Source organism: Lonchura striata, chromosome 6 (assembly GCF_046129695.1).
Source record: "Lonchura striata isolate bLonStr1 chromosome 6, bLonStr1.mat, whole genome shotgun sequence".
Lineage (NCBI taxonomy): Eukaryota > Metazoa > Chordata > Aves > Passeriformes > Estrildidae > Lonchura > Lonchura striata.
In genome coordinates this window covers 10,989,012-11,012,629 of record NC_134608.1, presented here as the reverse complement: position 1 = coordinate 11,012,629, position 23,618 = coordinate 10,989,012, and the positions used below count along the sequence as shown (strand labels likewise).

Here is a 23,618-nt window from a genome sequence, read left to right as displayed (position 1 = left end):
TTAGCTCACCATTCAGCATGGGATGAGGGCACGGAGAGCTAGAGACTCACACGAGGCTGTGCAGGAAGCTCGTGGATGAGCAAGGGATTATACCTGAATCTGCTGTGTCCTAGGGGAGTGCCCCCAGCACTCCTCCTTTCTATAAAATGTCGGCAGCAGCAGGAGTTTAAAGTCTACATGGTTGTTTGTTAGACTGTGACCTAACAGATCTGATATGTCTTGTATAATTATATGTGAAAGTGTGTGTGTGTATTTAGTTTCACCTTTTAATGAATTTTAATAATCTAGGTATGTTTCAAATAATGCTTGGACAATGGCTTCTTTAAGGATACAAGGAGTATTTAGTATCAAACAGTATTCCCTACTTACAACCAGTTGCTGTCTTTACAAGGTATCCTGAGGAGCAGTATCTCTGAAAATCTACATCCTAAATTGTTGCCATGTTTGGGTCCTGCTGTTTGTTTTTTCCATGCAAAGTAGCTGCAGAGTTCTCTGAGCTCACAGAGCAGGCCTTTATGTAGTTTAGTAATGGTACATGTGATTCTTGCAAGTTCTCTTAGTCATCTCTTGCCACACTTCTGACAAATAAAAATCTAAAGGCTGGAACTTAGTTGACAATAAGGAATAGAATAATTATAGTTATATCAAATTACAAAAGTCTTCTTGAACTGGGTATTTAGATATTTGGTATTTAGATTTTTTAGATGCTAAAAGCTACTGGTATGGTATGCAGTAACTGAGAAATTTGAGTTTGTGAACTCATGAGCTCTGGAGGCATCTGTACCTGTGACAGTGTGAAATACTTTTTTCTCTGAATAGAGTGAAACATAGACATTGTTAGGACAGAATTAATCTCAATGACCTTTTACAGTATTAACTATGTAAAACAATACTGTATATTCTATATGTATAATACTTTGGTAAAGTGAACCTAAAGAAAGAGCTGAAATAGATTGACTCACTTTAAGGAAAATGCTTTAAATGAGAATGAGAAGATGGTCTGATTTAAATCTGCAATACTTGCTGCTTTGGAATTTATTTTGGAACTTCAGTTGGAAGTAACTGTTTTGTCTGTGTATGAAAGTGAATCAGGAACAGGCTGACAGCCTGTCAACTGATCGTGTGAACTTTTCAGAATCAAAAGTTCTATCTTGTGGCTGTCATAAAAGGGAGAGAGCTATTGTTACTTAAATGGACACGATGTAATTCTGCCTTAAACTGGGCAGACTATCACATTTTGTGTTCCTTCCTGTTCCTGGGATGAGGATGGGGAAAGGGATTTGATCTGTTTAAAACCCAGCTATTTGTGCTCCTTGGCGTAATACAGGTGCTGATAACTTCAGTTTTACCTGTTAGTTCATAATTATTTATGTATTCCTTAAAAATTTTCCCTGATTACTTTTAAGATCGTGATTTTCATTCTGACTAAGTCATATTGGAATATTGAGTTGAATTTAATGACGCTGTGCTGTGTGAATATATCAACTGTGATTTTGTCTTTTTTTTTTCTTGTTTTTTCCTTTTTTTTTTTAAGATTATTTTAAGACCTCTTTTCTTGATAGGAAAATGTTACATTTTTCCTAAAATGAGCAAAAGAACCACGAGGACTGTATTTTAAGTGGCTGTGTCTGTTTGGTACTGAGATAATTCTTGCATCAGTAATCCATTGCAGATCAGTACACATTAAGGAAGAGCAACACTTAAGCCACGAATGACACTGAAAAATAAATAACCTAATATTGAGTCACAGATACCACTTGGAAGGCTATTTCGTGACATCAATAATGCTAATTTTTCTTCTTTTAGTTTCCCTTAAATGCTTTGTGTCTGCTATATCTGGTTTGTAAGTCACCTTTTTACATGAACTGCTGATGTGTGTGTTGTCTTAGGAGATTTAACTTACATAAAGAAAAATATTTCCAGGTAACCTTGATCCTTCCAAGGCACTTGATGCAGAAGTTAGATCCGGCAGCCAGGACAGTGGTGTGGAGATTGTCTATTTGTACTCCAGACCTAATGGTTTGGTAGAGAGACAGGAGTTTTGGACAGCATTTGAAGCTGTCTCTAGAGACTTTTCAAAGCAAAAAGGTACTTTCTCCTGACTTCATTCTTCACCTCTTTAAGAAGGAAGCTGAGTTTTCACTATTTCATAAAAAACCTAAAAACATTGTAAAAAAAACCTGAGTTTTTAAAAATTGTGAAACATTGTGGCTCTCTTTTGTTTATAAAGCAATGCAGACTTACAGAAAACTCCTGTTTTTTGATTTGGAGCCACTAAAAAATAAAAGACATGAGCCTGTAGTTTAGTAAGAAGTTAAACTGTGACGGAATGAGATGTGGTTGGTTTGCTTAGATAAGTATGTAATTGTTCTTAACTGCACACTGAAAGGACTTTCCCTTTCAGTCCTCCTTTACTTTGGCTTTAAAGTTAGGTGTGTGCAGTGATCTCTTATTAACCAGAAAGGGTAAATTTTCATAACTCAACTGATCTAGTGACAGCTGTAAATGATGGACTGGCAGTATAGGACCCTCTTGGCAGTGTGCTCCTATCTCCTTGTCTTTGGCTGTGCTCAGCCTCTGGTTGAGCTAGTTCAGCTTGCTAAACCAGCAGCAAAAAGTACTTGCAGATTTTCTGGGCAGATTTCCTCTTGATTTGGTGAGTTGAACGGTGTCATCTTGGGGTTGATTAGTGCACTGTGCTTGGAGTACACTGACAGTAAGGGAAGTGTTGGAGGGGCACTACCCCCTTCAGTGGCCTGGACTGTCTGCTTGGATCCACTGCCTTGGAGATCTCTCCTGAATAAAGCCTCTGTTTCAGCCTTAAGTCAGTTTTAGAATGATCTGTTCCTGAGGGATTTTTGACTTGATTTTGATTAAGAGAGTTACAGGTGTTAAAGGAAGCTTTTCCTGTTATTTTAGGCATTTCCCTCTTCATGGAGTGAGATTATGAAGTAATAATTCACAAATTGTTCAAATTATGATGCTCTGATGCTCTTGGTGGGTTGCTTTTTCCTACAGCCCCTAATCAGGAGTGAGGGCTGTTACTTGATTTTTGTTTGTAAGATAGTCTTGAAGGACTTAAATATGGTTTATGGCTAGCTTTGCAAAATGATTTATTAGTTGATTCATCAGGCTGGAAGAGTGCTATATCATCTTCCTTGCCTTAGGAATGACTGACAAGGCAAGGCTTTCCAGACTGCTGCTGACATTAAGATCAAGTCCTTTTCCCTTCCTGTTAGAGAGCTTGTGCATTTTCCTTACAGAAGCTGTGTGTGTGATGATGTGTATGTTGTAAAAGTTTCTGGGCAGATTAATCTGCAGCTGTCATTGCAATACAAGTTCATATTAGCAATAGTGTTGCGTGGTGCACATTCTTAAGTTTTACGTAATATATCAGCAAGTTATGAAATGTGAATGTATAGCTCAGCTTATTACCTGGACAAAGGACAGAAAACCTTTTGTATTGTAGTTAAATTCTCACTCTTTGGTAATGTGTGGCAGACTTTCTTAACATTGGTAGTTTCGTTTTGTGAAATCACCTTGTTGCAAGAAGAGGCTTCACCTTTAGTTTGACTTTATTCTTGCAGCTACCTAAAGCAGCAGTCTGTTAATAACTTCGGAATATTACAGTATGTTGCAGTAGTGTTGGATTAGAAACATACATAGGTGATAAGCACAGGTTACTGGAGCCATGGAGGGCAGAATTTGTCTACTGTCTTTATAGGCTTTCATTGAACAAGTGTCTTGGAAATTATATTTGTACTAGGATGAAAATCATCTCATATCTCAACTTCTTTTATTGAGAGTTGGCATACTAGTAGTTCCTACTTATCAGTGAAAAGACTGATGTATAGGATTCCTTCCTTTGCAGTTCTCAAAATTACTTTTTTCTGTCTGGCTTGATTTGTTGTGCAGTTGAGGAGTGTTATCCTTGGTGGTGCCTTTCATTCTATAGACTGCTCACCTGGGAACTTGTTGCAGTGACAGAATGGTAATGGGTGACATTTGTCACTGTGCTTAATTTATTGCTCTGAGAAGAGCAGTGTGAGGCAGTTGTAGGTTGGAAGCTGGGATGTATGCTGAAAACCACCACATTTTCTCAAGATGTGGTGGGAATGTGAATTTATATTACTGTATACTTTTACTGATCACTAAGCTGTGTCAGGCCTCTGAAAATGATGTACATTTTAAAAACATATATGAGCTATAAAAGTGCTGAGGTTTGTAAGGATCTTGGAAGATACAGTAGGTCTGAAGCAGGGGAGGTATACCTACACCTTAGTGACTGGTTCTTACATTTGCAGTACCGTGAATTCCACCAGTAACTTTTTTAGTGTTCTCTTTCCTCTTCCTCTGGTATCTGACTACAGGGAGAAAAGAGAAAGCAAACGGCTGAATGCTGTTATTTAGTGTGGACAGAAAGGACAGTTGACTATTGCCTTTGGCTTTTGCATATTTAAAAACTTGTTAATTTGTCCAGTCAGTTTCCTAAGGTAAATAAATCCAGCTCATTAAACCAATCTTCTCAGATCATGAGTTCCAAATGTTTCACTGTTCTCCTCTGTTGGCTTCTGTTGTCTTTCATTAGTGGTACTTAAACTAGACCTAGACCCTGTCACAGTGCTTGGACTGTGACTTCAGTACAGAGCAAGGGAGAATTGTTGCTTGCTGAGTCTGTCTTCTAATATTCTTGCTAACATATTGAATAGTGTTGACATTTTTGAATCCTGCTTATAGTGATGACTCACTTGGATTGTTTCTTACCATATTGCTGCATTTCTCCATTTTTATCCATGCCTTGATTTTGTGGATGTTTATAAATGCTATGTAGCATTTTCATTGAATTTTGTTCTGTTAAGATTATTAGAGTGGTTTTATTTCCAGTTCTGTGCTGCAGAATGCAACAAATTCTTCCAGTCTTGAAGTTACAAATTTGCTTTGTACTCTCATCTATTAATGAGAATCTCTCATAGAAATTAAAATCCATCTGTTGGATTTGCTGCTGCTCTTTCACATTTCTCCGGTGTGTTGGATGTGACTCTATTCTGTCCCTCTTTAAAAGGGTGTTGTATATTTCTTTTTTCAGGAAATCCCTTAATTTCTTGCTGAGTTTTTTTTTTTTTTCTCTTTGTGTTGGATGATAGTTGTTATATTGGGACTGGACTAGCCAGTCTCATGGAGGTATTGTGGCTAGATCAGTAAAACTTTACCTCTTGATCTGTGATTGTGAAGGTATGTGAGAGCCTCTTGGAAATTTGTTTCAGGTGTTTAATGGGTGGATATATTTACCACTTAGAGTTTTGTGATGTAGGTAGATACTATCTTTCCTAATTCCAGCTGGGCTGTACTAGGGATTGACAGACATGTTACAAAATACTCCTGTAGTCTTTCCTGAAGGGTGGAATTTTTAGTAATGCTTTTTTTTTTTTCCAACAAAACTGCTGAAGGAGACAGTGAAGAGTTAATGTAGATTACAGATGTGTAGGTAGCTTTCAGCGTTTAATTTTGTATATGAGGCTTACACAGAGCAACTAGGACTGGCTAGAGTAAGATAAAAAGGCTAAAAAGCTGCTTTAAAATGACAGTTACATTGTTAAATGTTTCTTGCTCTGGAAGAAGATGAAATGTCTATGGTTGACAGAGCTTGCAAGATGATTTTTAAGTAGGAAGTGGTATTAGGCTATAGTGCTTCTTCTTGTCCTAGTCTGTGCTTGAAGCCCATGTCACAACTGTTTGACTCGAGTGAGCTCTTGCACTGTGCTGGCTGAGGGATTGCTCTCCGAGGTAAGAGTTCATTTGTCTGTGACTGCTTGTTTGGCTGGCGTGTTTGACAGTGAATGCTGGGCTGTGCTGGCCAAGCCTGCACATTGGGATGCAGTTTTTATAGGCAGTGAGTTTTTGTGTATGTCTTTAGTTGGGGTTTTTTTGCCACAGCAGTTACAATTTTGGAGCTTTTTGTTTTGTACTGAAGTGCATTTGTGGTAGAATTGCACTTACTTGAATTCAGCTGGGGAAATTAATTTAGCGTAAAGCCAAAAATTGTGGCACTTATTCTTTGCAGATTGACGAAATTTTAGTCATAATGCTTCAGAGATGCAAAGAGGGGTCATTTGTAACAAACACTTCTGTGCCTGTGGAAAGGTTTATGGGGCAGCTTTGTCAGAATATTTATAAAAGTGTTGTGCTACATGCTTAAATGACAAGGAGTTTGCATTATACATTGACATCTGTGAGTCTGCAAGACAGTTAAATAGTTAACTGTTAACAGTTAAAATGTACATAGAAGGTGCCTCAGACTAATTAAAGGCTGCCTAGACCCACCTCTAAGAGGATTGCCAGCCATAATTGTCTTGTTTGACATTCTAGAATGAAATTTAATGCCCTAGTTTGAAGTATTATTGCAGTTTTCTGGCTAAAGGGACCAATCTAAATTACTTTTTTTGTGAAGGATGTGCACTGAAAGGCCACTTGCTATCCAGTTGTCAAGACTATATGTTGACACACTTGGACGAATTATTATTTGAAAGTGGTGCCATTTACTGCAAAATAATGCCTAATATTTCCATTATCTGTCCTCTTAGAAGGCTTAAGGAAAAGAAACAGTAATATTAAATGTGCTATACTTTAAGTAATAATATTTGGTTGTGTCCTGGGAAATAGAGTATTTTTCCTTCCTTACCTCACTTCACTTTTGGGCCCAAGTGAATAGACAGCCCATGTTTTAGCATCTGCTTGCCACCCATTTCTTGCCCCTTGTAACTGGAAGCAGCTGCTGTTGCCTGTTTGGCTCCTGCTGAGCAGCTGTTGGTGCAGTGGATGCAGCCCCCTGGTCTTGGTGGGCAGGACCACCAGCTGCTGCAATTGAAACCTTTCCAGTGGCAGTGTTGTAATGTGCATTATTCAGTCCAGCTGTTCATAGTGGAACGATAGATCTCTAATAGATACCTTCTGCAAATTGATTGCAGTTTTAGTTTACCAGCTATATTAGTTCTTTAATTTCATGAGTTAATCATAATGTTTACATGTGGCTGTAATGGTAAAAAAAATGTTTATAATTTCTTACTGTTACTTTTTAACTTAATGTGGGATTGGAAGGTGACTGTATTGAGAAGTTGTTGGTTTAATAGTGTATAATTTTTGTACAACTAGAGATTGTGAAGTGCTGTCAGACAAAATAGTCTAAGCAAGAAATTTACCTTGGGAATAGGCTGGTCTAGGGAGAAAACATTGCATGTTATAAACAAACTTCATTATCCCCAGTTTCCTAGAAATTAAAAAAATATTATTTAGCAGGAGTTTTAGATATATTTTTTCAGGAAAGTGATGTCATGTAAAAGTTGGAGAGGACTCAAGTTTATGGTTTTAATTCTCCCTTTCAGCTAAAGAAAGGAGGAGCAATGACAACAGGAGAGAGAATGGATACCAATATACATTGAACTGTGTGTTAAAAACCCACAAGTCTGGTGAAAGAAACTATTTGAACAATGTCTTAAGGACACTTTAGCCTGCCCAGGGCTACAGTCACAGGGATAACTGTGAATCTGAGTAACATAAATGTCTCCTTTTCCTAACTTGTAAATGTAACCATAACAAATACAGAATCCTAAAAGCTGTAGTCTCATCCTATTTTAACTGTGGCAGTTTATTTCTAGGGATTTTTTGGTATGGTTCTTTTAAGACTTCTAGAAAGGTTTTGTGCAGGTTTTCTTGATATTTGAGGTAGATATTGGAACATGACTGTCATACATGTTTGAAGCTATCATTGAAATGAAATTTTGGCACAAGTTGTAAAGGATTACTTTTGTTGTCTTGATTTTTCTGGTTTTCTGGTAACTGTCAGTACTATAGAAAAATAATTTTACAATTATTTGTTTTTTAAGTCACGTTACTAAGATTTAAATTATAGCCTAGATGTCTGGATTTGCATATTTTAATGGTTTGAATGGAAAATACTGTCCCTTAACATCAACTTAATACTGTATTGTGAGGCCATAGGTGAAGGCTTAGTGTGCATTTTTCTTCAGATATTTGCCTTTCTTACAGAATAGCAAACAGTTTGATTTCATTTTCAGACTTCATTTTTAAATGAAAGTATTTCTAAAGGTTGCTTCTCTTTAGCCTTTTTAGTAAGAGAGCGGGCCAGAGACCTTCAATAGCTACTTGTTAGCACTTAAGGTGTCAATAGGGTCTGTCTTAAAAATAGTAATTTATGAGGGCAGGAATAGTTGCATGATTAGGCAGTACCACTTTTGAAATTTGATATCATCTACTGCCAAATGCTGTATTTCTTACCTGTTTTGCAGCCCATTTTGCATTGTCATTTTGTGTCAGTTCAAATTATTACTTTACTGTCCATAAATAACTAAATAATAATTTTTTAAAATGTGCCTGTTCAGTGTGATATATTGATCCAGGAGGTTTTTTCCCAAAGAAGAACGTCAAAAATACAGGCTGCTGCTTGTAAAAGTGAGATGCTTGTATTGACTAGAGAATTGCTATTTAATAGCATGAGCTGTATACCTCAACAGGTGACTTCAAGAAATGTCTTGCTGTTACTTCAGTGTGAACTTATGCTCCCTTCCCTCTAAAGGCAACTGTCCAGATATATTCACATCAGTTTAACACAGGGGATGGCCTCTCCTGCCTTCAGCAATGGAGCTGTGGTCCCTTGTATGGAGTAACTTCTGTCTGCGTGTCATGAGCTGTCTACTAACACCTTCAGTGTTAAGATGCTGTTCCAGGTGATGTTTCTGACCGAACAGCGTTGGCAGAATAGCTCCTGTGCCAATGAAGTGACTGTTCAAGTGTAGTTCTGTGTTTTAGCCAAAATGCTGCCTCTGTAAATTCTCTAGTTGGAACTGGGATAGTTAAGCGTGGGCACATGTTAGCACTTCTAAATCAGAAGGATGGGGCAAACAACTGTTCTAAGGAACTCAAATGCCCAGGTTAAGATGCCTTTAGTGATGCTCAAGGTGATCCATATTTCTCATTTTTAGAGTGACAAAGTACTGGTTACCAATGAGCTACTGCAGCAGTCCAGTGGCAGCGTACTCAGTGCTCTGTGTGCTGCACTCTGACATCTCTGTTCCCTGTGAGCAGTAGGTAACACCTTATACTGGCTTGGCGTGGCCAGGCTCTGGGGGGCTTCTGGTGGAAGCTGCTGTGAGAAGCCCAGGATGGACCTGCTGCTGGCTAAGGCTGAGCCCATCAGGAGTATCAGAGGTAATCAATATAACAGAGGTAACACCTCTGTGATAATATATTTCAGGAGAGAAAAGTTATTGTGCAGATGTATTTGCAGACAGAGAAGAGCAGGTTGAGAACATGTGAAAGGATCAGCTCTGCAGACACAGAGGTCACTGCAGCAGGAGGGGCAGGAGGTGCTCCAGGTGTCAGAGCTGAGATTCCCCTATAGCCCATGGTGTGACAGGCTGTGCTCTTGCAGCCCATGGAGACCCATAGGGATGCAGGGATCCACCTGCGACCCTTGGAGCAGACTCATATCAGAGCAGGTGGATACCTGGGAGGAGGCTGTGAACCTGCAGGAGGCCCAGGCTGCTGCAAGGTCCTGGCAGGGACCTGTGGACCCATGGAGGGAGGAGCCCAGGTAGAGCAGGTAGGACTTGGGACTCGTGCTGGAGTAGGCTGTGCCTGAAGGACTCAGATACAAAAGGTTCATGGAGAACTCTGTCCTGTGGGAGGGACCCCACGCTGGAGCAGGGGAAGGACTCCTCTCAGAGCAGTGGCAGGAGCAACGTGTGATAGACTGACCACAGCCCCCATTCCCTGTCTCCCTGTGCTGCTGGGGAGGAGGTAGAGCTAGGAAGAAGGGAGGAGTGGGGAGAAGGTATTTTTAAGGTTTGTTTTTACTTCTCATTATCCTGCTCTGATTTTCTTAGTAATAAATTCAGTTAATTTCCCCAAGTCAAGTCTGTTTCGCCAGTAATAGGTGAGCGATCTTTTCCAGTTCTTAGCTTGTGAACCTTTAGTTATATTGTTTTCTCCTCTGTCCAGTGAGCAATTGGGCATCTTTGGTCAGTGTTGGCATCCAGCCAGGGTCAACTCACAGCACACCTTCTGCAAAATCGTGTTGGACTGGCATTGGTCTGGTTAATCTGTGTATTGTGTTTTGTTGGTCCTAAACCGATGGAAGTATTGTGTGTACATGAGAGAGAGTCAAAGGGGAATGCTGTAGGATCAGGGCCTGGACAAGCCCAGTCTTGGGAGCCTAGAAACAGCTTTTGCTGTGCTTTCTCTTCATTCATCTGGGAACCCTTTCTTCATTGCAGTGCAAATTGATATAAAGGAGAGTTAGGACTTGGACAACGTGCAAACCTCAGGGTGGTTAAAGGTATGATTATTTTTGACAGTAGAGATCCCTAGTGTGCCTGGTATTGGTATGCCCGTATCAGTGGGTGGGATGATTTAATAGCTGGGCTGTGTTGGGTGTCCTCACAGTCTCCTGGGAGGACATTTAGCAAAACGCCTGACATGTGGGCACTCAGTGGGCAGCACTGTCTGTGAGGTCTCTCGGTGACAATAGACAGTCTGATCACTCCCTCCTACACTTGAGACAAAAATCAGCCTGAGGAAAGAGACAGTGTTGTGTGACCGTTTGGCATGTGTAATACTTTTAGCCCTTTGATGGTAGTTTTTAAAGAAAATTATTAACAGCAGGCAAAAGGTTGTGGGTTTTTTCCACACAATATCTATACCAGTGAAACTGCCAACACTTATTATTACTTAAAATATCTTAATACTTTGCTTACTTTAAAATAAATACTTTTATTGAAAAAGCTGGTGCCTGAATTTGGAACATACTGCCTTTTGTTCTAAAAATTCTGAAGGAGGATTCTGCTTTTCAGACTGGATGATATCTTAGAACTTGTACACATGGGGTGGTGAGAAATCAGAGTTCACTGTATTTGTTTTAGGGATTTGGTCCTTAGTACTTGATTGCTAATAGCTGTGTTTGTTTTGCAACACTTTTCATCTTATTGGGCTGGCTCGTAGTGAAGTATCTTCAGCCCCAGAAGGAAGATGCATTGCGAATTAACAACTGCAGGACAATAGTTAGAGCAAATATGTTATTTCATCTGTCTGTTACTGTACATGACCACAAAAAGCATAAACCATTGTGCCTCATCCTGGTTTTGGAGTACAGGTTATACATTGGAGCAGTATTTTATTCACTTAACTTCTGTGGGACTCTTCTGGTGCTCTTAGGATAAGAGCCAGCTCCATCTTATTTTTAGAACTCAAGTAATTAAGGCTTTGTTCTAGTAATATTTTCTTAACATGCTGCAACGTGATGGAATTATTGATAAAAACGCTGTATCAAAAATGTCCAGCATTCCTGTAGGGCTTGCAAAACCCAACAGTAGCCAGAAGAGACATAATTTGGAGTTGCTGGACAGACGTGACAGTGTTCCATTTGACTTCTATTGAGCTTTGTAATGAAAAATTATAAATTGATTAGTAATTAACTGCTACAGTGAAGTAAGTTTCTATAGCAACAGGGCGGTGCAGAGTACAATTATTCAGACTGCTTTCCTTACCATATAATTTTTTCTTCCAAGCACTGAGTTTATACTGTTGGACTAAAACATAGTTTTATTATAGCAACGGATAATCCTCAGCTTTTGCTGCTCTTGTCTTTTAATTTTTTTTTCCCTTCATAAAGAAATAACTTTTCCTCTTATTAGCTGAAAAAGAAATAGAAGAAACTTTTTGAGATAGATAGCAGTGTGGTAGACTGGTGGAAACTCAACCTGCTACTATTTGCCTGTATGTTATTAGTATAATGAATGGAGTTATATCAAATATATTGTTATGCAGTATGACTTTCTATTTCACTTCTGCCTGTTGACAAGTCTACATGAAACTAAATCTGGTCTAATTTAATCATAATGGTGATCATATAATAGCTTGCAAATTCCAAGTAAATCAATTTAGATAAGTTGTAATGCTGATTCACTGAATCAGCCAGATGGCTTTTAAAAAAATTTGTTATTTTTGTGTTTAAAGTATCTATATTTGTTTTTTAGTTTCAATACTTCTGGATACCTTTAAAGAGAGGAATATTCTACTTTAATCTTCACTCTTAAAATCAGAAAACATTAGGGTTTTGTCAAGCCACTGCAGATGTTTGGGGGTTTTTGCCATAGAACACACTCCTAAAGCCAACTTTTAAATGTTACTATATTAGAGGAGATGAAATTTTAACAACTTAAATGATGAAGCTACAGCAGTCTTGTTTTTTTAACAGGACACTTAGTCTTGAGTATTTTAAATATGTCTCAGATATCTGATCTTGTGAAAGAAAAAAAAGCAGTTTTGCTTTTGTCAGTCGGCCTCAATGTTTGCTGTTGATTGGTATTGCATCAGCGCATTTTTCCAGTCTTGTAACAAAACCATACCATTGTTTTAGAAAAGAAAAAAATAGGATTCAAAGGTAAAGTAAAAGTAATGGCTTTGAATGTGACTGACTAGAACACTGGTCCAACAGGTCAGGTAACTTTTGTGTGTGTGCATGAGGAGGAGGTGATCAACTCAGATGATGCCATAAAGTCATGCAATGTTTCCAGTTCGTTCCATGTTTTGGGTGTCATCTAAAAGCAGTCTGCCAGCTCTAATTTAATAAGTGTTGTCTTTAACATGAATGGTTTTTTAACCAGTTTTGCTTGCAGTGCTGGGCCAATTTAAACAATTTCCCAGTGAAAGTAACTTACTAAGTGTTTAATAAATTTTGCAACTGAGTGTGTGAACTGAATGAGAACAGCTGCTGAATTGTGCCAGAATGTGTGGCTTTACTTGGAAGGTATTTACATACCTATTTTCCTTATTTTAATTTACTTTGTACATCTAGTACATGTATTCTTATCTCTGTTAAACTCATCTGAATTATGCCTCACTCTGTGTTAAAAACAGGTGAGAAAGACTGATTATAAGTGTAGGCAACAGTGTGACTAGACTGGAGTAAATAAAGGGATCCACTGGAGAATAAGGAGCAAGAAGGAGAACAGAAAGGTAACTATTACCTTTTTACTTTAGAGCTTTGAATCTGTTACAAGGTACTAAATTGTAACTATTGAGAAAATTGTAGTTAACTAAGCATAAATATTAAGTGAGACTTGCAGAACTTCATTATGAGAAACATAGTTAAATAAAGAGGTAATTGTTACACTACACTTCATTTTCTCAGTTCCTCAAAAGTGATTGCTTTTTTTAAAAAATGTGTGCTTCAGTGCCTTCCAGCCTTTACAGAAGGTGATGGATTCTTTACATAGCTTGTGACAGTCCATAAGTAGTATTCCAGCATGAACTTTATTTAGTGCCTGTGAATACATGGAATGCTCTGTGCTATTCTGAAATAGTTGCTTTTTAATTCACTCTATTCCTAACAGTGAAAAATTCTGTTTAAAACCTTCTGACTGCCTTTGGCTGAGTGATAGGCAGGTATTTTTGCAAGGCTTATCCTGGATTGTATTCAGATAGAGAAAAACATGCAGGAGTGCCATTCAACACATACCTTACCACAACAACAACAAATCCCCTTTCAGTTTTAGCTTTTGAAATTCTTACATTATAGACTTCTGTGTTAGGGGTTCTTTTTTTGCTGAAAGTAAAATGTCTCCCTGTGTTGGGAAAATATTAATGTATAATGTGTATATATAACCAGCTTTATTTGAAGTTCAGGCCCTCAGCCTTTGTAGTGTAACACTTTGATAGTAAAGGAGAGTTCTAACTTAATAAGTTCATGTTCTTGAATGAAGTGGAAATTCAGATCCATATATTAGATGGAAAAAGAAATAAAAATGAGGGAATTTTAGAACTTGGAAATTCTGTTACAAGATGTTGAGAGAATTAAAAGCTAAGTTCTTTATTGGGAAGAGACCTTCAAATTGAGGTCTTCTAGGAGTGGTTTTGGAAAGAATTTAATTGGTGACATTGATACAGAGAAGCAAGAGCACGTACATGGTGCTCATAACTTTGGGACTTATCACTGTTCATAATCAGAGTTACTTAATAAGGAGAAACAAGCTGATATCACAACCATATATGAAGTGAACATTCATTGAAAAAATCCATAGGGAATTTTTGCTTCAGCAGTAAAACTTTGGAAAGATGATACACAAAGTGTAGTGTTGATTACAAGCTGAGCCAGCTTGTGATACAGCTGTTGAAGGCTGGAGGACATAAATGGAATTGAAAGATGTATCAAATGAGGTTTACAATAAAAATAAAGAATGTCTTTAGTGACATTGTACTAGGCCTTGAGAAGATGGCTTTAATATTGTATGAAATTCTGGTTGCTTGTGTTGGAGGTGATTTTTAACTCCTGCTACTAAAAGAGGATGGTGTCTAATGTAAAACTGGAGAAAGAGGTGTGTGATTTTAATTTTCTGAGCAAAATACTAAGTCACTAAATATTGTTTTTGTCACACTAGAAGAAGAGAGGAAAGAAGGGAGAGAATAAATAATACAAAACCTTCCCTGGATTTCTCAGACATTACTAGATTTTCCACAAATCCCAATCATGCAAAATTTACTATTAATTTAGAAGTATCCTGCTTTTTCACCAGCCCTGCTGTAAGCAATTACTAACAGTTGAACTGCAGAATGAAAATACTGTGACCATAAGGGAAGTACAGAATAGGTTTTAAGAAGAGCAGAATGTTTCCCCCAGAAGATTCTTAGGGCTGAGCCTGATGGAAGAGAGTGAAGGCAAATTATTTTTAGTGATACAAATCCAGCTCTCTGTGTGGTACCCAGTGAGGCCACCTTACTGGCTTTCAGATCAGGAGAGGAAAGAACTGTAAGACACTGAGGAGCTGGAGGCAGTAATGTTCAATGAAAAAATGGATGCACAGCTCACTTGGCAGATATCATGGAAAGAGCAGGACATTTTCAATGGTAACTAAATGGATGCTGGAGTATCTCAGTAGTTTTGTGGGGAAGCTGTAGGAGGGGATTTTGTATTTTGTATATTTTTGGAGGTGGTTTTCTGTATTCTGAGTCTCCATTTATGCAACAGGCACGAAGGTCAGAACTATTTCATCCTGTCTTGAACCATGAACAGAGTAAAGGATGAGATTTTAACTGGTGACCAGCCATCTTTTTTTTTTTCTTAATATCATATGGTGTAGTGAGACTGAAAAATATGAGCAGTAAGCCTGTTTTCTCAGGTTTCCCTAATCTGTTTACTTACTTTTATATAAAATTTTACTATCCTGAGGTATTTGGCAGGTTTTGTAGGAACTGGAAAAGATTGTGTGCTTAAAACAGATGTTTTCTCATGATCCTGTGTTTGAGAGAAATGTTTGAAGAAAGATCTTCCTTCAAAATGGAAACTAAAAGAAGCAAGCAGCTGTGCTTTGGCTTTGCCCTGTTAGTGTTAATCCTCGAACATCAAGTTAGCCAGTTACCTGGCCCCTCTTGCCCTGGAACAGAACAGTTTTCCACCAGGGGAATAAGCTTTAAAGCAGGAAACAGTCTCATTCAAATGTGCTCCTGGAGCAAATTCTTCTTTCTGACATGAATGCAAACTCGTCTTTCAGAGGGGGGAAGACAGTGTCAGATAGAGACCGCTGTTCTGATGTAGCTCCTTATAAATTGAGTATACTCCTTTCCTCACATCTGAGTGCATTCTCTTTATCTGGTAGCTTTTTATGTACATCTTTGGCAAAGAAGTTTCCCTACTACCCTGCCATTTTAAACTACAGCAAAAATCGTTTGAGGTTTGTGATACAAGGTGATTCTCCAGTGTGAGAATGGCTTCTTCACTCTTTGGAGTGCTTAAGGATGTTAATGTATCTCGATCAATATGCAATGCTAAACAGTTAAACGGAATTTCAAGTAGAGGCTCAGGCTGCTTGGTTACCATGGCAAACACAGTAGGAAATTCATGCCAAAGTTTGGAAACAAAGATACACAAAAGAAAACTTGTAAACTAAAATAATCACTTTGGAGACCAAATATACTTGTTAATTTACTAGAGTCTGTTTCCCAAGGAATACAGTTTAAAAATCCTATTTTATTAAGCAGATCTTAATTGCCAGTCCAGAGTTTTGCACAAAGGAGGCAATATTCACAAGCAGGGAAGAGTGAGATTCTTTGTTGGCTTGTCCTCTAACTGTAAGGGCATTGAGTGAATAGAGTAGCCTCTTGGAGACAGAGGAATTGAATTACTTAAGTACTGTAATCAAGGTTGACATGTTTTCAGCGTGCAATGCCTTGTTTCACAGATGACTCAGTTTTGTCTCTAAAATTTGTCTGTATTAGTGATTATATGTATGTTAGATCACATATGTATGATATCTCTGTGTATTTAATGGTTTGTCTGTGTTCCTCATTGCATATATATCCTTTAATTATTCACTTTCCCACAGTTGTTTGTTTTAAGGCTTGCTACCTGTAACCAAGGTCTTAATGTGAGTATTTTAATGGGGTGATTTTCAGTTTGATAAGTTCCCTGTGTAATCAGCCTACTGTGAGCACAGTATTTGATATTGTAGTCCTGTCAGAATGTTGTAGCAAAATCTGATCCTTTTGCATGTGACTTGCTGTACAGTTTTCCATAGGTACGGTCACATGCAAAGCTTGCAGTTATTTTTCTCTTTCTGAATGTAAATTAGTATGTATAGTTCCATGTATCTTCTCCAAAGTCTTACCCCCCAAAGGGAAGCTGTTGCACAGAAAGCCAATCTGTGGCTTGAGGGAGAAGCTGCTTTCAAAGACTTCCTGAAGATTGAGGTTAGAGCTGGCATTGGGCACTGTGATCGTGAGCACCTACCCTAACATGTGACTCCACCTCATCACTTCATGCATTGCATAACATGGATTGGAGATTATGGCAGGCAGTTGGAGGCTCAGGGAAAGCAGTTTAGGTTATTACTGAGAAACTCTGATGAATTTGCCTGTCTTTATAACACATGGTCTCTTGGGAAGGGAGGCTTGCTGTCAGTATAACAGGGAAGTAGTGTTACTGGAACATGAAATGTTGGAGGTGATGGAACAAACAGTTTATGAAATGGTGTTCAGGAATTCTTGTTGTGAACAGTAAATGTTATATTGAATTACTGGTTAGTCTGCTTTTTGCTGACCTCTTTAAAAAGGACTTACTGAGCACTTTTTAATTAAAACAAAAGTGGAATGTGAAAACATCTGGAAAAATATACTAGGGCTTTACTCAAAGGAAAGTAAGAGTTTGAAGGCCACAGGAAGAGAAGAATTGTGCCACTGATTAGCCACAGTAAATAAAATGTTTCATCCCACTAAGTTTACCATATGGTAACTTATAGTTATGTGGTGCATCTGTAACTTCAGGACAAGAAGTAAAAGGGGAAGAGCAGCATAAGTTGAAGATGGACTGATTTGACCGACTAACTGTCAAGAGGCAGCTGTAAGAAACTTGGGAGATGCAGTTAGGGTGCTTGAGTGTGCAGCTGTATGTGTTCCCATTAATCTCTGGGTAGCACACAGTGGAGGAAAATACTTGAGTTAGTTTGGAGCTACTGCACAAGAAGAGTGGATTGATATTGGTGATTGCCTTAACTGATGAGTGGTTGAGTTCTAATAAATATGTTTTTCTTTAAGAAATGGAATGGAGAAGAATATTAGAAACAAGAACTGAATAAATCATACAGCATTGTATAAATCAGTAGGTCCATCTCTTCTTATAGGTCTATAAAATGTATTATTACAGAGATATTCCAAGAAGTGGTGAAAATTGTGGTAACTGACAACTTTTGTGTAAATACTGAGGACAGGACTGCTTACTCTAGTAAGTGCTGTGTATATGAGGAATATTAGACAGAAATGACACTTTGCCACATATTAACTCATCAGGGTACCTTGCTTCTGTAATACAAGTGAATAATGAACAGGAAGTTGGAGTTGAAATCTGGCAGTTTTTTCAATTCCATACGGTAGTTAATGCAAAAAAAAAAAAAAAAAAAAGAGTCCTGTAAGTGTTACTAAACTTTCATATTTGCAATATAAATGGCTTCAGGAAAGAAATCTAGGGTGGACAATAATCCATTAATACAGCTGACTTCATGAGTTAACTTCTGGAACATATATCTGTTCACTGTTGAAGAAATGATACTGGAGTAAAAAGTCCTGGCAAAAGAAGTCCAGTTGGGAGTCCATGATTATGAAGTATGTCTGTGCTATGACTTTTTAAATCAGTGTCTTAATTGTTAAGCCAATGAGGGGGAGACCAGTGTAAAAATGTGACCTGTCACCCATGGTTTATAAATACCCCGAGAGATCATTATTTTGAACTTAAAACTGCACAGTGAGATCGCTTTCTTACATATGTTCTTAAAAAGAGCTGAGTAGGGGGAGAAGAGGAGGAAGGTGTCTGTATCACATGCACAACATACGTGATTCTGAATCAGGGTTCTGCTGGAGAGGTTTTTATCCAGCAAGCTAAGTTACAGTAGAGCCAAAGTTCTGCAGACCAGGCACTGGGAAGAAACAATGCTGATATCAGGGCTGCTTCTCCCTTCTTCTTCTTCTTAATAAAAAAAAAGGCAAGTAATTGCTTAAACCAAAATAGAACATCTAATTCAGTTCATGTCTGTTGGGAATGTGTGATACAGTGACTTTATTCAGAGTTGTTTAATTAGCCTGTTTACAGATTTAGTGTGACCAAATGCATAACGCTGGAATCATAGTCTCAATTTTTATCTGCGTTGATCATGTCATTAACTGGCATCCATGATGAGGGGAACTTTGCAAAAGGAACTGTGGAATACCTTTTGTTAGTTCTTCTTCAGCATGGGTTTCTGAGGGATTGTTTGGAGGTGTGAGTGAAGTTAAAGCTCATATATTCTTTTTGTCTCATAGTAAAGGAGTGTTGTGCAAAGTGTGTAAATCAAGTGCTTTTAGTGAGCAAAGGGAGGAGGTTTTCTTCTGCAGGTGTAATAAAAAATTGACTTGGTTAAATATGGAGAAACGAACATCTTTTGAAAAGTTGGTGTCCTGTTGCTTGCCTGAAGCTTTAGTGGTGTGGTTATAGTGCAGCTGAAGATGCTGGAGTTGCTTGAAGTGTTTCTGGTCAACTCTGTGGAGTGGGCAGGTGTTGGGTTTCTTTGGGAGAGGCTCTCAGGCCTTGTCAGGACTGACCAGGACATGCTCTGGGGAGCTGTGTCATGGTCAGTTCATTAGAGCAGCTTGAGTCTGACCTGGCTCTTTGGACAGCACTGTCACAAGCTGTGTGTTTTGGTCTGCCACTCTAAAGAAGCAAGTTTTCAGCATGGGTGGAAGTTGAACCAAGTGAGTAACACCTTGAATTGAAGATGCTTTAAGTTTCTAAAGGAACAGTTTCAGGGACTTCAGACCTCTCTTGGGTTATGACAGGTGGAGGCAGCAGCAGCATTCTGTGCTCAGAAGACAGGGATTTTTGTGTGGAGGGGTTCAAAACCTTGTTTCAACTTCCCTTAGCCTCCTCAGCCTGCAGTAGTTCAAGTGTGCTAATATTCCTGTACTGTTCTACTGGCATTTGCTCAGTCTTAAAAATAAAGAGTAAGTTGATGCTGTATACACCTGTGAAGTGAATGGGGTCTTGCAAACAATTTTTTTGAGTCTGCTGTTCTGAGGTTATGAACACTTAGAAATAATATCTACTTTTTCTAGGGTTATTGCTAGTCTCATGCTTTCACCTTAGACAACTTCCAAAAGAATGTTCTGATCTATACTGTAACCACAAAAATGTTTTGGTTAATGGCCTTTCTAAAATGGAGTTAACATTGTTATGATAAGCTGTAAGTCAAACAGTCCTTTATATGTGTTCTTTATGGTGTTCACATCTACTTTCTTCATCTTGTCAATTATATAACCATCGGTTCCGTTACTATGACATGGATTTATTTCAAACCAGTGCGTGCTCTTTGCTCTGTTTGAGTGCTTAGAGTAATTCTTCTGGAAACAGAATATGATTATTTTATTGGATCCTTCAGAAAACTGCACTGATCTCTGCCTAAATATGGATTTATGTCCAGTTATCTGGTCTAGAGCTTTTCTCTAAATGTAGGTGGTCACACTTGTCTGCTGTATGAATAAATACTTAAATCTTGTTAAGTAATGTTTTTCTCCTTTCAAAAGTCATGTCTGTCTTGTATGGCCCCAAGTGGGAATTATATCTAGAAGGGAGAAGAATATCAAGTAGCTTCCCAAATTTGCAAGCAGCTTTGTACAAAATTAATCTTTAAGACTTTGTTATGGATGAATTGTGTGGAGCACTTGAAAAAAAATTAGGTTAAATAAAATTACTCGGTGTCCCTGTTTTACTAGCAGAGCTGTTCTTACAGAGTATCCTAGAAACTGTCACATGCCTTAAGTGTTCCTGTTCAGCATTTAATCAAGTGCTTTGTAACTTATAAAAAACTTTCTGCAAAGATACAGGAACCCATTTATGAAAAACAGTATTGTGAGTGGCAAGCTATTGATGCTTCAGTTCATGGAGCTGGAAGATCAGCCAAATTTGAAATGGAAAACTAAAAATACTATTTTTATTGAAGTTTAGAAATGTGACTTCAATATAAAGGAGGTACATTGAATGCAATATAAAGACCTAAAATTTCCTTGGCATTAATGGCTTTGCAAGGCTCAGGAGGCATTTAAAACTACTCTGTGTACACACATAACACCTATTATGCAACCCTTGAAACTAAGCACAACACTCAGTTATGGAAAAAGAAGCTCTCATTTATTTAAAAAATCATCTTTACTTTTAAGAAACATACTGTGGCTATAAATAGGGAAACTTTACAAATGGTGATTGTGTACTGGCTTTTTATTGAATCCTAATGAGATTTTTTACCTTTCTTTCTTTCTTTCTTTCTTTCTTTCTTTCTTTCTTTCTTTCTTTCTTTCTTTCTTTCTTTCTTTCTTTCTTTCTTTCTTTCTTTCTTTCTTTCTTTCTTTCTTTCTTTTTGGTTTCTAAATGAAAGCTGATGAGCTTTTAAACTATTTTAAGTTTTTGGGGGGGGGCCTTCTGAAGTGAACATGTGTTGATCTGTACACTACCTGAAAGATGTGTGTATCTGAAGGGATGACGTGAGTTCTTGGCAGACTTCAAACTTTCTGCCGAGAAAGCCAAATCAGCAGTCTGTCAGCTTACGTGCAGTTATATTTGTAGCCGCCAGTTTGCTACTGACAGGCTGTGGCACTGTCAGCTGCACTGAAGAGTGTTTTGTTAGGGCTTTGTACTTGCAGGAAGTGTTGCCTGGACTTTCTGTTGTGTATTTTATATAAACTAAGCAGAACTTTTGCCCTACATCAGTGGTCTTTGTAGGGAAAGACAGCCAACTTGTTCCTGGAATTTTTTTGCTTCCTAAATTTCCTTTAAGATGCAAACCAGACCTGTTAAGTAATCTGGGAGTGGCCCTGTTGCTGCTGTTTTGATTGATCCTAAGCTTAAGATTCCAGGGCTGTTCAGGTGGGAAGGAACCTCTGAGAGTCTCCAGTCTAACTTGCCCCAAGCAGGGTCAGCTGTGAGATCAGATCAGCTTGAAACAACAGTGATGTAACTAGAAATTATTCTGTTGCTAATATTAAGTGATCTGTATTTGGGCTATAAAACAAAAAAATCTGGAAGTCCACTTCTGTGGTAATAAAGTAGAATGTGAAGTATTGATGCTGGTATTACTGTCAGAAAGTTGTGAACAGAAACAAGAAATGGAGCTGACCAGAAAATTCTACAGAAATGCCTGGAGTAGCTCCACTTTCTTGTGTTCCTCATTGGTCCCTGTCCTTGGGCTGGCTCGGCAGGAAGGAGGAGACGAGCACAGACATGGAGGAGGAATAAACAAATTTAGTTTTCCCTGTCCTTGCTAATGCAGTGAGCAAGTCAGGGAGGGTTCTGTCCTGTTCACAGGAGATTGTATAAAGCAGAGGGCTCCAGAAAAGGTTGCCTTGCCTCTTTTTCAGCCAAGTTTAAAGAGCATCTGTGAAGTTCAAGGAAATTCACTTAGTAATAATTCTAAGAGTTGATTTCTTCTGTTACCTGTGCAGCATTATGACACAAGCATTAAGCACAGCTTTCTCAAATCATTCTGTTTCTAGACCAGGGACCATAAAATCCCTGGATAGTAAGGTGAGGAAGAGATAGCAAGTTACAGGTAGTCAGTTACAAATTCCAAGCTGCAGAAACACAGAGGAAATTGTTTTCAAAAGTACATTGTCTTGGTTCTGTGTGTCTTCTCTTTCATTGTGCACTAGAGCTGTACCTGCATAGCCAATCTGTAATCTGTTCAAGATCAATTAATTCTCTGGACAAGAGAGATTTTCTTAAGATAATTTTTTGGCAGTAAAATTTTTATTAAATGCTTCACTATTCTGTCTCAATCTCACAGCTTTGACCCATTGAAAGGCAGTCTCTTGGCAAATGTAATATTAAATACTACTAAGTACCTAATGGAAGCCTTTTCATGAATACAATTGAAATTACCTGGAATAAATTAATAAAGTAATTAATTTAATATCTTGGCAATGTTTTCAGCTTGGAAAGAATTCTAACATATATGACAGATTTCATTCAAGTAAAATTTGCAGAAAGCTGCAAATGCAAGTTAGGAAAAGAAAAGATACAGGAAGAAATAACATATGTCAAGGAGTGTGATTAAACGCTGACTTAAAATAATGTGATTCACTGTTTAGGCAATCTTATTATGAAACCTCTAAGTCTTGGATCAATAAAATAAATCTTGGCTAGACATTAATCTTTGGCTTTGACCTTAGAATTACACATAGCTACAGAACCAAGGTTATTGATGCCCATCCTAATCAGATATTTCAGACATCAGAATCTGAATACTTAAAATTTGCTTCAGACTAAGGTGACTGTTTTTTGTTGGGTTTGTCCTGCCATTTTTTCTTTATGTAGTTAAAGCTGTGATTAATATGTTCCATTTGACTGCCCTTCTATTGGAAGTCATCAGTCCAGGGTGAATGGGCTGTTAGAGTGTTAGATTTTTAATTTTTTCCCCCTCCCTCCCCAGCGGAGTGGGAGTAGCTTTGTTAAAATAGTGTGCTGGGAGAGTTAACTAAATAAGAATAGGAAGTCCCCCAAACAGTTATATGGTTCATGTTTTATTTCTAGAGTATGATTTCATCACACAAACCTAAACAATCAATTTTTCTTCTGTGAGCAAGTGTGAGGTTCTTTTAAGGTAGAGTTTTAACCTCTTCAGAGACAGGACTTGGAAGCTGTTGATGCCCAAGTTACAGCAGTTTTGTTCAGCTCTGTCACTGGCTTTAAACAGGTGTGCGAGGTTCCTGTTGTTGCCCAAAAACTGTTACTCCTTGGCTCTTTGCCCAGGGGGTACAGTGCCCCTGTATGTTGGAAGGAACAGACTTCCAGCACGGATATCAGTTGGCCAAGGTGCCAGTCCCAGAGCCGTGATAGCTGAAATGTACTTCAAGGCTTGCACAGGTAAGGATGCTCTTGGTATTCCTTGCCTTGCATCAGCTGCTCCAATTTGCTTGCAGTTGTGCTTACTGAAAGTGTTGCTCTCATCATGAATCATCCACAATTGAGGAAGCTTCTCAGAGTGGACAGGCTGGGATAATGCTGAGTGTTTTTCAGAAGAAAATTTTAAAGGCATTGG

General features: G+C 38.2%; 1 protein-coding gene across 4 annotated transcripts in view; it reads left to right on the top strand.

The window, feature by feature from the left end:
* The window catches only part of WDR20 (WD repeat domain 20), a 45,797-nt gene that overhangs the window by 1,210 nt on the left and 20,969 nt on the right, over window positions 1-23,618 (top strand). The window lies entirely within an intron of this gene.